A 12,806-nucleotide genomic window follows, 5' to 3' on the forward strand; every position below is an offset into this window, starting at 1 on the left:
GCCTCGCGCTGCCTCCAGGAAGGCCCTGGAGAAAGAGGGACGGGCAAGATACCCCGTGGCGGGTCGTACCTTCATGCTTTTATTTCCTATCATTTTTCCCCTATGTCCCTATCTTTGTAAGATAAGTGTATGGCTGCTATGTTCCAAGGGCTTATCCTACATAAAATGCACCCCCCCCAATTGGAGGGGGAGCAAATTTGGAGAAGGACATGGCAACCCACTCCAGTATTCTTGCCTAGAGAATCCCATAGACAGATGCGCCTGGCGGGCTACAGTCCACGGGGTCACAAAGAGTCGGACACGACTGAAGCGACTTAGCACATGCACATTAGCAAATTGGACTTCCCAGGTGACCAGTCTTCAAGATTTTGTTCTCGACTCACCCATCTCTCACATGGATACCCAGGCAGCTCTAACTTGGGCAGAACTGATGGCGGTGCTAGCCCAGCGGAGCGCGCATCGCTCAAATTTGCGCGCACAAAAAGTACTGTAGTCGGAGCTCCAGCACTGCCCTCCCCTAAACGAGCCGGGCCCCCGAGCACGTGCAAGCCTTCTCCCAGTTTGAAATGAGTTCGCCCCCTCGTCCTTCACTCCAAACGGCTTTGCCTTCGGGCCACTGCTAGAACCCAAGACCCGGGAGAGAAGTTCCGAGCTCTTGAGGTCTCCAGCGAGGGCTGGAGCTTGGGAACTCCCCTGCTCACCTGAACTTGAGATATTCGGAGGCCCCAATTAACTATCGGTGATACCAAGGGCCGATGAGTTCAAGGTGGCTGCGCCCGGGCGGAGGCCCTCGGTCCTGGGGTCTGGGTCTCCAAGGGCGTCAGGAGCCTGCGCGGGTTGTGCTGACTACCTGCAGCGCGCGCGGATCCCAGGCCGCAGAGTAGGTCGCCGTGTAACGGAGACGGTCGGCTACCTCTCCAGGGAGCGGCCCTGACTTGGTTAGTAACTTCAGAAGCGCTTCTGAACTCGGGGAGCGCGTGTTGGGGCACCTCCCTGCACACACGCACGCACCTCCTTCCTTGGCCTCGCATCTTTTCCCTCCACTCCTGTCTTTACCCCCACCCCTACCCCCGCCCCACCGCGGCCACACCAGTTAGAGGCGCGCGGCAGTCCCTCGGTTTACGGAGCCGTGGGTTCAGATGTTTATTCGCACTAATTGCTTAGGCAGGAAAATGCTCGTTACCCGGGCCGAACGCTTCCGCCCTGCGTTGGCCGACCCCGCCGGAGGCCGCTCGCCGATCCCACCCGCGAAGCCACGAAGGAACCGGCTTCAGGGCGGCGGCTGTGCCACCCTGCGCCGGGCCAACAGGCGCTGCTCCGGATTCCCGGTAGGGGGAGCCGCCGCAAGCGCTAGGTCCGCTCGGGTCCAGGCCTCAGGTTGGCCCAGCCGCCTGCGACAAAGGGAACGCGGATCGCGTGCGGCCTCCTCACCTGCCCTCCAGGTGTGCGCTGCCAGCAGAGAAGGGGCCACAGGGCCAGGCGCACTGATCCCCGCGTTGTTACACAGCACAGAACATAGGCGAGAGCGAAGTATATTCTTTAGATCCAGATTTAGTTAAGGAACTTCGTAGGTGACAAAATTACCACCTTTGCCCATATCCAATGAGAAATATATTCATTATATATATTCCACCTCCACCCTCCACCACTAGTGGTTAAGGACCGCTCTTAGTTCCACAAATTTTGAGACTTATTTAACAATTTTTAGGTGATCTAATCTCTTCTGCTGGGCTTCCCTGGTGTATTCAGCAGTAAAGAATCCACCTGCAGTGCAAGAGACTCCGGTTGAATCCCTGGGTCGGAAATATGCCCTGGAGAATGAAATGGCAACCCACTCCAGTATTCTTTACTGGGAAATCCCATGGGCAGAGGAACCTGGCAGGCTACAGTCCTACAGTCTTTGGGATCACTAGAGACTCGACAAGACTTAGCAACTAGGTAACATCAATCCCTTCAGTGTTTCCAAGTCCTTTATTTCCAGGAGCTTTAGATGGTCCCAGCATGAACTAGGAACTCAGAGGACAACCGCTAGCTTTGCTGTGGTAGTGTCACAACAGAGTCTTTCTTTTTTACTCCATATGCTACTTAAGCATATGGGTTTAGAAGCTTTCATCTTAAGGTATGACCAATGTTTAGAGAGCCACCCTAATCCAGGGTCAGGAGGAAAACAGCTGGACTATGAACCCACAGACCACCCCACTGTGCCTGGGGTGACTGTACAGAGTGCTGAGGGGTCAGAGACTTCCTGGTCAATACTCCCACAGATAAAAGCCCACAAGCTCTCCTTACACAAAAATCCATCCTTCCCACAGAAACCTACAATTCAGAAAAACTCTCCTAATGCTGAGTCATCCAAGTCACTCCCACTCCAGGGACTCACAAAAGCAAGAATTTCACGCTTGGAAGGAAACATGAAGACCATCTATTCTAACAGTTGTAATTTACTGATGAGGAACTTGAGCTAAATAAAGGCAAAGTATCACATGAAAGTGAAAGTCCACTCAGTCATGTAGGACTCTTTCCTGACCCCATGGATGTAGCCCACCAGGCTCCTCTGCCCATGGGATTCTCCATTCAAGAATACTGGAGTGATTTGCCTTTTCCTTCTTCAGAGGATCTTCCTGACCCAGGGAGGGAACCAGAGGCTCCTAAACTGCAGGCAGATTCTTTACCATCAGAGTCACAAGGGAAAGCCTGAGTGCCCAGTGGCAACTGAAACTCTTCTGACCCTCACTCCAGTACAGTTTTGATTATGGGACATTAATATGAATTTTACTGTTGTTATTATCTTTGTAATTATTATGTTCTCACAAATTTTAGGGTTCTTAGTCAGGCATACTCCTTTAATAATAGTGTAATAATAACAAAATCTGTACCATCTGTGTGAAAAGAGTATTGCTGAAAGAGAGGCTGAATTTTAAAAATGAAGTTACACATATAGATTGAAGCATTTGGGAAAAAGACTAAACAAAAGTAGTTGTATTGTTTTATCTCAATTTAAGAACATTGGATCTGTGCAAATATATATCTGAATGAACAAAACAGACAAAAATGTGGAATTCTTAGTATTATAAAGGCATTCTTTCAAGCTGTATTATTTTTCTCCAAAAATCAGAGCTAATTTAATGCATTTAAGTGTTTGCTTATAGATTTTTAAATGTTAAATTCTGGTGTCATTTTTTAGGATCAGGAGGAAAGAATATATACATTTCTAAAATCAGATTTGAAAAAAATAAAAATCTAATTTCTTAAAAGTTGATTTAGCTACAGTAGGGACATTTCTTGAATGAAATACTATCAGAAAAGTCTAGGAAACATTTCTGTTTTATAATAAACTGAGATATAAATGATTATCATCATTCTCTCCATAATTACCCTCTTATTAATTTTTGATAAGCACAAAAATAATTATTTACAAGGACACGCCACTATTCCTTTTTTAGATCTGGTTCACAAAGGCAAAGAGATACATTATCAAATGGAAATGTCCTGGTCTCTTTCCGTAGCTAATGTCTGATCTTTAGCAAATGGCACCGTGATGTCATTGAGATGGGTATTGGACAAGGTACCAATTGATTTATTGATCTCCCTTCTTCAAAGTCCTTTGGGAATTGGGGAGAAAAGGGAAAAGCATTGGTTGGCTGAGATGTGCAATACTTATTCTATCATACACATACAAAAATTATGTTTGGCTGATAAAATTGATAATTCAGAAGCATTGTTTACAGAAATTCATAATGGAATGACATTGAGGCCACTAAACTCATCAACCTGCTTCACTCCCACCAAGTCATTTTATTTGTCCTTCCAGTTTCAGCCTTTTAAAAGCCAAAAAGCTTCAAGTTTTCAGTTAGCCTACATACAACAATGGCAACAAGAGAAAAAGAGGAGGTTTGCTGAGAAGGAAACAGAAGAGACACATTTGCTTTCAAACACAACCCAGTTAGCCCTGCTCTAAGACCCTGTAAGTTCCATTGTATCCCTGAAGACTGGCACTTGCTGTGGATCTCACAAGAGGTCTCCATGGTCCGTGGGCTGGAGTAACTTCCTACCTGGGGGGTCTGAGAGCTTCCTGTGGCCTAAACCTGTGATGGTTCACAGCAGACTCATGGCAATAAAGAAAATAAGGCTGCTCTGATTGTCTTTGGTTTTGTAGGAGAGGATTTCAAAGTCAGGCTCCTTTCAGCCTCAATCACTGAACTGGCTTTTGAGGAGAAAGACTTTTAATCCGAGTCCTGTTAAAAATGCCAACTAAACCGCCTGGAGAAACTCTACATTGTAACATCTGCCTAGGAATTACCACACACAACAGTATCTACAGCAAAGCTGAAAATATATGAATAAAAACAAACCTCAGACTTCCTCTCCCTTGGCTCTCCGTATGGGTGAGCTGCATTGAATAACAGGGAAGATTTACTATAATGCATTCTAAACACAACTGCATACTAGCAACTTTGTTTTTCCTGTTCCCTCCCCTGCTCCAAGAAGAATTGAACCTCTTTGCCTTCCAGAGCTCTCTATTCATTTAGCTCAATCCTCTGGGTTTAGCACCATGGTCTGGGAAATCCCTGCTCACTAAGGTGAGCCCACTTTTCTCCACCTGTGTCTGCAGGAGTGGTGGCAGGCTGTGGTGAAGAAAGTTTCTCTCTCTCACCACCCCGAGCAGAGGAGGGTGTTTCCAGAACAGTTGATTCATTTTACCCTGCTGGTGCCCCCTCCCGCTTCCTCGAGGCTGGACTTTAGACATGCTTTCCTCCAAGAGAAATTGGAGATGCCTATGATGAAGAATCTGGAATACTGCCTGCACCTCTCTCCTCACCCAGAAGACTGATGGGGAACAAGATGTTGGGTAGGAAGTATGATGAAAAGGAAAAGCAAACTCTGACCACCTTTAAGGAGGTTATGCCAGTGTATGCTGGGAGCTGCTACAGGGAACAAGTCTCTTTTCAAAAAGATTAAATGTATTTAAACAATAGTTTCTATCTTCCTGTAATAGTAACTTTAATGACTATGAAAAATTCTTAAAATTAATGTAAATACTGGGGGAAATGAAGCATTACAGTTCAAAATTTTAAACCTATGCGTACATCAATCCCGCCATTCCCACTTAACTAGCAGTGTAAGCCTGAGGAGGTTTTCTCTCGGAGCCTCATTTTTCATATCTGTCAAATGGACATGATACTAATAGCTATCTCATAACACTGAGAGGATTAAATGGAATACTCCATCTAAGTTGCTTGAAAGTTTTTGGAATATAGCAAAAACTTTGAAAATGTTCACTCTATTATTATGGTGTGGGAATTTCTAATCCAGTCATTCTCTTTTAATTCATACTGAAAAATTGTTGATGGTGCGTGAATAAGGAGTTGAAAGTTAGATCACATTGTTCTCTTAGATTCATTTTTTGTTAAAAGACAAAATAACACAAAGGCCTTTATATCACTGCATCACCAATGAGATTTTTCTGACTTGTATGTAGCCTCTGTTTTGTACTCTTTCTCCACCTATACTGGAGGCTCCTCAGCCAGGCAGGATGGGCAGAGATTAGCAGGACTATCTGCCGAGAGGTCAGTTCAGAGGACTATGTTTAGGCAGGTAGAACTTTTCATCATATGACCCCAGAGATGTGACATTATATTGGTTTAGGATATAGAAAAAGAAATGTAAGATTCTTTGATTCTTGCTACAAGGGCACAGGGTGTCATACCAAATGGTGAACTCTAGGCTTAGTCTGAGGGCTTTCCCTGGTGGCTCAGATAGGAAAGAATCCATTTGCAATGCTGGGGACCCAGGTTCCATCCCCTGGAGAAGATCCCCTGGAGAAGAGAATAGCAACCCACTCCAGTATCCTTGCCTGAAGAATACCATGGACAGAGGAGCTTGGTGGGCTACAGTCCATGGAAGTCGCAAAGAGTCAGACTCAACTGAGCAGACTTTCAGGCTTACTCTGAGAAGCATCTCTCTTGCCCTGTACATTAAGTTAACCCAGGCTACCGGTATTATCTGTTTGCTGTAGACAAATAAAATATTGCCGTTTTCCTCCTTATTACAGTCATCTGATTTTCAGGAAGAAAATGGTTGTTCCTTGTTGGGTTAGGCAGTATTCTCCATCCAGTTTATAAACTCCCATTCTATTCTCACTGTGGTCAGATTTCTAACTTGCGTTCTGTTAGCCATACTGAGACCACCAGCAGCCCCAGCAGGGGGCAGTGACAAAGCAGAGCATTCAGGAGCAGCAATACCAGATCACAATTCTCTTCACTCACCTGGAAGACCAGGCACAAAACCGATTGGGCTGTACTTGAAGCCTCAAAGGAGCAGCCTCTCCAGTCTTGCAAAAGCAGAGCAGAGTGTAGGACCTACCGTCAAAGATCCACTTCCTCTGTCCTGTAGTTTCTTGTCTCTTTTTCTGAGGATTTCTCTAAGTCCACACACTAAGCCAAATCAGCTTGTGGCAAGCTGATTAGACACCTGGGCTACCAATGCCTTTAACTTCAGATGTAGGTGTTAAAAGGCAGAGTCTTGAGGCCCAGGAAGAGGCCTTTGGAAGGAAAACACCCAAGACACTGTTCTGTATGGTTCTCTCTTTGATTCAATGTTTGGTCCTTTGTGAGCTCTGCCTAGATATTTACATCAGTTTGAAACATTCATACAATAAAATTTCAATGACCTTCCAGACGGTGTTCACTCCCACAAACCAAACACAAATTGATTGCTTTTTACCAATCAATTCTCTACTGCAGCTTAAGGGAAGACACCACTAAAACACTGGGAACCCTTATTCCAAGATGAAAACCCTCAGGCTGCTTGGGGTGGGTTGGGTTATTATAAACTAAAGCCCAACTATGGAGCCTGAAGTAGTGACTCTCCAGTCTTTCCCTCCCCTTCTGTATAACAGCCATTTGTTTTTATTGCTTCCATGTTGTTTGTATTTTCAGTCTTGCAGAAAAGAGGAGAAGCAAAAGGGGATGGATTTGGATAATAGCCACCAAACTGGATTGGCTGAAAGGCTCAGGCTTCGGCTGACATTGGGAACTTTGAAACACAGGACTCAGAACCATTTCAATTCAAAAAATATACTGAGAAGCTACTGGTTTGTACATTTCATGCTCATCTATCTCTATCTCAAGGAATCATCGAAACAACTTCAAAAATAAGAGCTATGAATGTTACTAGGCACTTTACATGCATTATCTCATTTAATCCTTAAAACAATACTGTGACTAGGTACTGTTATCATTCACATTTCATTTTCAAAAGTGAATTCAGAGAAGTTATATAATTGGCACAAGGTCACACTGCTAACGGAGCTTCCCAGGTGGCATTAGTGGTAAAGAACCCCCTTGCCAATGCAAGGGACAAAAGTGTCATGGATTTGATTCCTGGGTCAGGAAGGTCTCTTGGAGGAAAGCATGACAACCCACTCCAGTATACTTGCCTGGAGAATGCCCTGGACAGAGGAGCCTGGAGAGCTGCAGTCCATAAGATTGCAGAGTCGAACAGGAGTGATATGACTTAGCATGCACATACACTGCTAAGAGTGGTGTTTAATGAAGAGATCTGTACTGCTTAGACTTTCTGTCTGGTTCTGTCATCATCAGCCTAACAGTGAAAAGTCAGAGGTGAGCTTTTATGCAGGTGATTTTTTTTTTTTTAAAGGCATCATTTACCAATCATTGGAAAGGGTGTTTTCAAGCCAGGAAATGCCCCAGGCATGTTTAAAAATACATTCTGTACATCCTGTAAGAACTGAGAGTCTAGGACCAACTGTTAATAGAAACATACTGTGCTTGACCATGCAGATGATGGACAAAATACACAGGTAAGCAAGCACATTTTATAGCCAAAGGGACACTGAAAAAAGTTCCTGTTTTCAAGTGGCAATTGCGGAAGAGTAGCCTACTTGGACATGACTGAGCAACTAAACACAGCACAGCAGAGCCTACTCGGAAATTCAGGCCTAGAGGACTTGTGCTCACTGACAGCATATAGAGCCTGCCTCTTGGAGAGAAAGGGGTACCTCAGATGCTGATGGAACTGGGACAAATGAATGGAGGTGTCCACCACAGTCCACCATCTGAGGGTCAGGAACTGAGTGTAGACAGTGAGGTTCCCAACCTGCTAAGGATCTCATCGGGACAGTGGTCAGAAGAGCAAACAGGAGTCATGTGGAGAGTGAGTGGCTGGCAAGTCAGGACAAAGGTGATGTCTTCCAAGGCCACACCGTCAGGCTGTTACTGATACCCCAAATCCCCACATTAGCTTTTTACTTCTTTGTATTCCTGATTACCATCCCTATGAAATCCTCCTTCAAATATTTTGTAGGAAGTGGTGTGACACATGTTAAATCACTTAGCTAAGGTGAATAAAGTTCTCAAAATATAATTATCAATGGATTACCTATTATGTATTCAGAATTATGCCAGGGGGTGAGAGGAAAGCAAGGAATTTACAAGAGTTCACCCTTGTCCTCAAAGAACTTGGAATTCACTTAGGAGACAAAATTCATGCAGGTAAAAGTGTTGACATCAACTGTATCATCAGTTTTCTATGGAACATGATAATGACATAAATAAAATATCAAAGAAGTGATACATATATTTTAGAATTAAAATAGCCCAAGAAAGTGAAATTTTAACTACGTCTGGAAAGATGGCTAAAACTTGAGTGAGCTGAGAAGACAGGGTTTGACAAGAACAGAAGCCATGTGCCATGAGGAAAGTATAGCAGCCTAGATTTGAAGAATCGAGAGATAGCATGTTTGGTCACTAGGGTGAGACTATCTATGGAAGCCTCAAATAGTGTCCCAAAGGATACAGACTTGATGAAGAAGAAATGAGAGCCACAATGGCTCCCAGCTGCCCCTTCCCAACTTTTGAAGCATTTAAAACACATTGTCTTTTCATTGTTATAGAAATCATACAAGTTTATTGTAGAGGCTTTTAAAAGTACGTTTAAGAAAAACTCCAGCTCTAAAAAAAAAAAAAAAAAAGAAGAAGAAGAGAGAAATATAAAAGAACCCTAATAACTCCATTAGGTAAATTCTAAGGTAAAGAAGGCTAATTATGAAAAGGATTTTGGAGAATTATCATGGCAACAATATGCAGGATGGCTTTAAGGAACAATCAGCAAGTAGCAAAAGACAAGTTAAACAGGATAACAAGGGTGGTCACAGAATTCCAAGGACCAAGCTGAGAGCAGCAGCAGTGGGAGTGGGAAGGAAAGTCTGATTCTGAGAGACCTTCCAGAGGAAGTCATCAGCAGGCATTCTTCTGATAACCTAGATGGCATAGCAAATTCCCTGAGCCTATCCGAATTTCAGCTGCAGGGCATCGCCTCTGGAATCGTCACCTGATTTTCCCATCCCAATCATTTTCCTCTACAGCATCTCACAAACTGGTCTGATGCTGTTTAGATGGGATTCTCTAGGCAAGAATACTGGAGTGGATTGCCATGTCCTTCTCCAGGGGATCTTCCCTACCCAGGGATCTATCCCACATCTCCTGCACTGCAGGCCAATTCTTTACCACTGAGCTACCGGGGAAGCCCAACAAGAGTGTGTGCTAGTCACTCAGTTATGTCTAGCTCTTTGCAACCCCATGGACTGTAGCCTGCCAAACTCCTCTGTCCATGGGATTCTCCAGGCAAGAATACTGGAGTGGGTTGCCATTTCCTTCTCCGGAGGATCTTCCCCACTCAAGGATCAGACATTGCAGGCAGTTTCCTTACGGTCTAAGCTACCAGGGAAGTCCCAAAGTAAATCAAGAGGATACTAAAATTCTAGAAACTATTATCTGCTTGTGAGAGATACTGGAAACTATTTTCCAGCACTTCAGAAAAATTTTCATGGATTCAGGCTCTTGGACTGGCCTCCAGAAGCCATCTCCAGACTGCGTAGATATAGATGATCTCTGGGTCAACCATGCACTGATGGGCACCCCATTCCTGGAAGGGAATGAAACCCCCAAATGGTCCAAGCAGCATCTGTATTTCATAACGCAGCACAGTACTTCCTGGTATGTTCTCTGCCACTCCATCAGGAATACCACTTGCTTCAAGACGTCCCCACTCCTTTTCCAGCTCTGTTTTGCATTAGTAATCCTCTATCACTCTTTCTAGAACCACCAGCAAACTTGCCCCTAAATTACTTTTGAATCACAAGCACAGAATCAAAAGATTTCGAAAGAAGAGAATTTTCTAGGTTCTTCTGTGAAAAGTGGGGCACGTAGATCTTCAGAAATATCAGCACTTGTATTAACAGCAATTTCTGAGGCTATAACAGTAAGGACCTTGTGAAAATTTTCAGATTTTCATCTAATACTGCTCTTTTGTTTTTCTGTCACCTGGCTGAAGCCTAAATTTCCAAGATTCCTTTGCCACTAGGTGAGACTATATGACTATGCCAAAGCCTTTGACTGTGTGGATCACAATAAACTGTGGAAAATTCTGAAAGAGATGGGAATACCAGACCACCTGACCTGCCTCTTGAGAAACCTATATGCAGGTCAGGAAGCAACAGTTAGAACTGGACATGGAACAACAGACTGGTTCCAAATAGGAAAAGGAGTATGTCAAGGCTGTATATTGTCACCCTGCTTATTTAACTTCTATGCAGAGTACATCATGAGAAACGCCGGGCTGGAAGAGAAGCACAAGCTGGAATCAAGATTGCTGGGAGAAATGTCAATAACCTCAGATACGCAGATGACACCACCCTTACGGCAGAAAGTGAAGAGGAACTAAAAAGCCTCTCGATAAAAGTGAAAGAGGAGAGTGAAAATGTTGGCTTAAAGCTCAACATTCAGAAAACGAAGATCATGGCATCCGGTCCCATCACTTCATGTGAAATAGATGGGGAAATAGTGGAAACAGGGTCAGACTTTATTTTCGGGGGCTGCAAAATCACTGCAGATGGTGACTGCAGCGATGAAATTAAAAGATGCTTACTCCTTGGAAGGAAAGTTATGACCAACCTAGACAGCATATTTGGAGAAGGAAATGGCAACCCACTCCAGCAGTCTTGCCTGGAGAATCCCAGGGACAGAGGAGCCTGGTGGGCTGCTGTCTATGGGGTCGCACAGAGTCAGACATGACTGAAGTGACTTAGCAGCAGCAGTAGACAACATATTAAAAAGCAGAGACATAACTTTGTCAACAAAGGTCCGTCTAGTCAAGGCTATAGTTTTTCCATTAGTCATGTATGGATGTGAGAGTTGGACTATAAAGAAAGTTGAGTGTTGAAGAATTGATGCTTTTGAACTGTAGTGTTGGGGAAGACTCTTGAGAGTCCCTTGGACTGCAAGGAGATCCAACCAGTCCATCCTAAAGGAAATCAGTCCTGGGTTTTCATTGGAAGGACTGATGTTGAAGCTGAAACTCCAATATTTTGGCCACCTGATGCGAACAGCTGACTCATTTGAAAAGATGCTGAGTCTTGTATTACCTATCTCTAAACTGTTACATAAAAGAAAAACAAACTCCTATTCTGCTTAAGACACTCTGTGAAGACATATTTTTGTTTTTTCAGCTATGCTCAGTCACTTCAGTTGTGTCCGACTCTTTGGATGCTGGGAAAGATTGAAGGCAGGAGAAGGGGATGACAGAGGATGAGATGGTTGGATGGCATCACCGACTCAATGGACATGAGTTTGGGTAAACTCCGGGAGTTGGTGATGGACAGGGAGGCCTGGCGTGCTGTGGTTCATGGGGTCACAAAGAGTTGGATACGACTGAGCGACTGAACTGAACTGAACTGAACTGAGACTATATGACTAAATTTGGAGCATTTAAGCGAGAGAGGGAAGGAAAGAAACCAGTGGTTACCCATGTGGAGAGGGCACAGAGGAGGAGCAAGAAAGGGGTAAGGAATTAGCAGTTACAAACTACTATGTATAAAATAAATAAACAATAAGGATATACTGCACAGTACAGGGAATTACAGCCACTGTCTTGTAATAATTTTTAGTGATACATAAACTGTAAAAAAGCTGAATCACTGTGCTGTGCACCTGAAGCTAAAAAATATTATAAATCAACTATAATTAAAAAAATAATAAATAAGAGAAATGGGTGCTATTCGTGGTCTTAATTTTGAAAACATCAGGCATGTGCCTGAGAAAATATAAGAATTGGAGCAGTCACTTTAAAGCTAAAGGTGAGATTCAAATGTTGAGGATGGCAGACTGCACAATCAGTCTTGTATTGCCTATCTCTAAACTGTTACCTAAAAGAGAAACAAACTCCTATTCTGCTTAAGACACTCTGTGAAGACATGTTTTTGTTTTATCAGCTATGCTCAGTCGCTTCAGTTGTGTCGGACTCTTTGGACCCCATGGATTGTACCCCGCCAGGATCCTCTGTCCATAGGATTTTTCAGGCAAGAATACTGGAGTGGGCTGCTCTTCCCTTGTCCAGGGGATCTTCCTGACCCAGGGATCAAATCTGTGTCTCCTGCATGGCAGGTGGATTCTTTACTGCTGAACCACTGCTGCTGCTGCTAAGTCGTTTCAGTCGTGTCCGACTCTGTGCGACCCCATAGACGGCAGCCCACCACGCTCCCCCGTCCCTGGGATTCTCCAGGCAAGAACACTGGAGTGGGTTGCCATTTCCTTCTCCAATGCATGCATGTGAAAAGTCAAAGTGAAGTCGCTCAGTCATGTCCGACTCATATCGACCCCATGGACTGCAGCCCCCCAGGCTCCTCCATCCATGGGATTTTCCAGGCAAGAGTCCTGGAGTGGGTGCCATTGCCTTCTCCGGCTGAACCTCTGGGGGAAGCCCTTTTATCAGCTGACCTAAATGTGCTG

This window comes from Bison bison, unplaced genomic scaffold, assembly GCF_000754665.1.
Source record: "Bison bison bison isolate TAMUID 2011002044 unplaced genomic scaffold, Bison_UMD1.0 scf7180017864471, whole genome shotgun sequence".
NCBI classification, from domain to species: Eukaryota; Metazoa; Chordata; class Mammalia; order Artiodactyla; family Bovidae; genus Bison; species Bison bison.